Raw genomic sequence first — 5,000 nt, forward strand, 5'->3', positions numbered from 1 at the left:
GGCGAAACTCCCTTGAAAGTGGCACTCTGAAAAAATTTCCAAGTTTGGCTGACTTAGAAAAAATTCGAGAACCAGGATGAGGAGGGGGAAAATGTGGCCAGTCAGGCCGACCCGAAGTGCCTCTTAGGCGGATAGGGGTTGGGCGAAACTCCCTTGAAAGTGGCACTCTGAAAAAATTTCCAAGTTTGGCTGACTTAGAAAAAATTCGAGAACCAGGATGAGGAGGGGGAAAATGTGGCCAGTCAGGCCGACCTGAAGTGCCTCTTAGGCGGATAGGGGTTGGGCGAAACTCCCTTGAAAGTGGCACTCTGAAAATATTTCCAAGTTGGGCTGACTTAGAAAAAATTCGAGAACCAGGCTGAGGAGGGGACCATCTGGCAAGGGAGTCCGACCTAAAGTGCATCTAAAGCGGATATGGGTTGGTCGAGCCTCCCTTGATTTGCCCTGGAGCTCCCACGTCTTAAAAAGGTCTCTCCTATAATTGTACACCAACCATTTTGAGGTTTGGGTGCAAACCTCTCGAATGGGGGGACTCGGTCCCCTATCTACAGCGCCCCTAATGACGACAGGTGGTACTGCGCCCCTGGTAGCCCGGCCATTGAAAATGAATGGGCCCATTCATTTCAATGGGGAATTTCGACCCCTGGTTGCCCGCCATTCATTTCAATGGGGAATTTCGACCCCTGGTCGCCCGCCATTCATTTCAATGGGGACTTTCGACCCCTGGTTGCCCGCCATTCATTTCAATGGGGGATTTCGACCCCTGGTCGCCCGCCATTCATTTCAATGGGGGATTTCGACCCCTGGTAGCCCGCCATTCATTTCAATGGGGGACTTCGACCCCTGGTAGCCCGCCATTCATTTCAATGGGGGACTTGGACCCCTGGTAGCCCGCCATTCATTTCAATGGGGGATTTCGACCCCTGGTCGCCCGCCATTCATTTCAATGGGGGATTTCGACCCCTGGTAGCCCGCCATTCATTTCAATGGGGGACTTCGACCCCTGGTTGCCCGCCATTCATTTCAATGGGGGATTTCGACCCCTGGTCGCCCGCCATTCATTTCAATGGGGGATTTCGACCCCTGGTCGCCCGCCATTCATTTCAATGGGGGATTTCGACCCCTGGTAGCCCGCCATTCATTTCAATGGGGGACTTCGACCCCTGGTAGCCCGCCATTCATTTCAATGGGGGACTTGGACCCCTGGTAGCCCGCCATTCATTTCAATGGGGGACTTCGACCCCTGGTTGCCCGCCATTCATTTCAATGGGGGACTTCGACCCCTGGTTGCCCGCCATTCATTTCAATGGGGGATTTCGACCCCTGGTCGCCCGCCATTCATTTCAATGGGGGATTTCGACCCCTGGTAGCCCGCCATTCATTTCAATGGGGGACTTCGACCCCTGGTTGCCCGCCATTCATTTCAATGGGGGACTTCGACCCCTGGTTGCCCGCCATTCATTTCAATGGGGGATTTCGACCCCTGGTCGCCCGCCATTCATTTCAATGGGGGATTTCGACCCCTGGTAACCCGCCATTCATTTCAATGGGGGACTTCGACCCCTGGTTGCCCGCCATTCATTTCAATGGGGGACTTCGACCCCTGGTTGCCCGCCATTCATTTCAATGGGGGATTTCGACCCCTGGTTGCCCGGCATTCGTTCCTATGTGGCGGGGGATTTCAACCCCAGGTCGCCCTCGTGTGGTTCTTTTTGGCGCAGCTGACGGGCTCCGCTGCTCATGGAGGTTTGCTAGTGGAGGATAACCCCCTGCCTGGGCAACTCGAACGCCCGGCATTCGTTCCTATGTGGCGGGGGATTTCAACCCCAGGCCGCCCTCGTGTGGTTCTTTTTGGCGCAGCTGACGGGCTCCGCTGCTCATGGAGGTTTGCTAGTGGAGGATAACCCCCTGCCTGGGCAACTCGAACGCCCGGCATTCGTTCCTATGTGGCGGGGGATTTCAACCCCAGGCCGCCCTCGTGTGGTTCTTTTTGGCGCAGCTGACGGGCTCCGCTGCTCATGGAGGTTTGCTAGTGGAGGATAACCCCCTGCCTGGGCAACTCGAACGCCCGGCATTCGTTCCTATGTGGCGGGGGATTTCAACCCCAGGCCGCCCTCGTGTGGTTCTTTTTGGCGCAGCTGACGGGCTCCGCTGCTCATGGAGGTTTGCTAGTGGAGGATAACCCCCTGCCTGGGCAACTCGAACGCCCGGCATTCGTTCCTATGTGGCGGGGGATTTCAACCCCAGGTCGCCCTCGTGTGGTTCTTTTTGGCGCAGCTGACGGGCTCCGCTGCTCATGGAGGTTTGCTAGTGGAGGATAACCCCCTGCCTGGGCAACTCGAACGCCCGGCATTCGTTCCTATGTGGCGGGGGATTTCAACCCCAGGTCGCCCTCGTGTGGTTCTTTTTGGCGCAGCTGACGGGCTCCGCTGCTCATGGAGGTTTGCTAGTGGAGGATAACCCCCTGCCTGGGCAACTCGAACGCCCGGCATTCGTTCCTATGTGGCGGGGGATTTCAACCCCAGGTCGCCCTCGTGTGGTTCTTTTTGGCGCAGCTGACGGGCTCCGCTGCTCATGGAGGTTTGCTAGTGGAGGATAACCCCCTGCCTGGGCAACTCGAACGCCCGGCTCCCCCCCGGTCCGCTGGAGCTCCTCCAACGGCCAGCAACAAGCCCCGAAGACGGGCGCGCTCCCCGCGGTCCGCTGGAGCTCCTCCAACGGCCAGCAACAAGCCCCGAAGACGGGCGCGCTCCCCGCGGTCCGCTGGAGCTCCTCCAACGGCCAGCAACAAGCCCCGAAGACGGGCGCGCTCCCCCCGGTCCGCTGGAGCTCCGCCAACGGCCAGCAACAAGCCCCGAAGACGGGCGCGCTCCCCCCGGTCCGCCAACGGCCAGCAACAAGCCCCGAAGACGGGCGCGCTCCCCGCGGTCCGCTGGAGCTCCTCCAACGGCCAGCAACAAGCCCCGAAGACGGGCGCGCTCCCCCCGGTCCGCTGGAGCTCCTCCAACGGCCAGCAACAAGCCCCGAAGACGGGCGCGCTCCCCGCGGTCCGCTGGAGCTCCTCCAACGGCCAGCAACAAGCCCCGAAGACGGGCGCGCTCCCCGCGGTCCGCTGGAGCTCCTCCAACGGCCGGCAACAAGCCCCGAAGACGGGCGCGCTCCCCCCGGTCCGCTGGAGCTCCGCCAACGGCCAGCAACAAGCCCCGAAGACGGGCGCGCTCCCCCCGGTCCGCCAACGGCCAGCAACAAGCCCCGAAGACGGGCGCGCTCCCCGCGGTCCGCTGGAGCTCCTCCAACGGCCAGCAACAAGCCCCGAAGACGGGCGCGCTCCCCGCGGTCCGCTGGAGCTCCTCCAACGGCCAGCAACAAGCCCCGAAGACGGGCGCGCTCCCCCCGGTCCGCTGGAGCTCCTCCAACGGCCAGCAACAAGCCCCGAAGACGGGCGCGCTCCCCGCGGTCCGCTGGAGCTCCTCCAACGGCCAGCAACAAGCCCCGAAGACGGGCGCGCTCCCCGCGGTCCGCTGGAGCTCCTCCAACGGCCGGCAACAAGCCCCGAAGACGGGCGCGCTCCCCCCGGTCCGCTGGAGCTCCGCCAACGGCCAGCAACAAGCCCCGAAGACGGGCGCGCTCCCCCCGGTCCGCCAACGGCCAGCAACAAGCCCCGAAGACGGGCGCGCTCCCCGCGGTCCGCTGGAGCTCCTCCAACGGCCAGCAACAAGCCCCGAAGACGGGCGCGCTCCCCGCGGTCCGCTGGAGCTCCTCCAACGGCCAGCAACAAGCCCCGAAGACGGGCGCGCTCCCCCCGGTCCGCTGGAGCTCCTCCAACGGCCAGCAACAAGCCCCGAAGACGGGCGCGCTCCCCGCGGTCCGCTGGAGCTCCTCCAACGGCCAGCAACAAGCCCCGAAGACGGGCGCGCTCCCCGCGGTCCGCTGGAGCTCCTCCAACGGCCGGCAACAAGCCCCGAAGACGGGCGCGCTCCCCCCGGTCCGCTGGAGCTCCGCCAACGGCCAGCAACAAGCCCCGAAGACGGGCGCGCTCCCCCCGGTCCGCCAACGGCCAGCAACAAGCCCCGAAGACGGGCGCGCTCCCCGCGGTCCGCTGGAGCTCCTCCAACGGCCAGCAACAAGCCCCGAAGACGGGCGCGCTCCCCCCGGTCCGCTGGAGCTCCTCCAACGGCCAGCAACAAGCCCCGAAGACGGGCGCGCTCCCCGCGGTCCGCTGGAGCTCCTCCAACGGCCAGCAACAAGCCCCGAAGACGGGCGCGCTCCCCGCGGTCCGCTGGAGCTCCTCCAACGGCCAGCAACAAGCCCCGAAGACGGGCGCGCTCCCCCCGGTCCGCTGGAGCTCCGCCAACGGCCAGCAACAAGCCCCGAAGACGGGCGCGCTCCCCCCGGTCCGCTGGAGCTCCTCCAACGGCCAGCAACAAGCCCCGAAGACGGGCGCGCTCCCCCCGGTCCGCTGGAGCTCCTCCAACGGCCAGCAACAAGCCCCGAAGACGGGCGCGCTCCCCGCGGTCCGCTGGAGCTCCTCCAACGGCCAGCAACAAGCCTCGGACGGGCGCGCTCCCCGCGGTCCGCTGGAGCTCCGCCAACGGCCAGCAACAAGCCCCGAAGACGGGCGCGCTCCCCGCGGTCCGCTGGAGCTCCTCCAACGGCCAGCAACAAGCCCCGAAGACGGGCGCGCTCCCCCCGGTCCGCTGGAGCTCCGCCAACGGCCAGCAACAAGCCCCGAAGACGGGCGCGCTCCCCCCGGTCCGCTGGAGCTCCTCCAACGGCCAGCAACAAGCCCCGAAGACGGGCGCGCTCCCCCCGGTCCGCTGGAGCTCCTCCAACGGCCAGCAACAAGCCCCGAAGACGGGCGCGCTCCCCGCGGTCCGCTGGAGCTCCTCCAACGGCCAGCAACAAGCCTCGAAGACGGGCGCGCTCCCCGCGGTCCGCTGGAGCTCCGCCAACGGCCAGCAACAAGCCCCGAAGACGGGCGCGCTCCCCGCGGTCCGCTG

This window comes from Leptonotus elevatus, unplaced genomic scaffold (assembly GCF_054856555.1).
Source record: "Leptonotus elevatus isolate MCC_2025b unplaced genomic scaffold, RoL_Lele_1.0 HiC_scaffold_96, whole genome shotgun sequence".
NCBI lineage: Eukaryota > Metazoa > Chordata > Actinopteri > Syngnathiformes > Syngnathidae > Leptonotus > Leptonotus elevatus.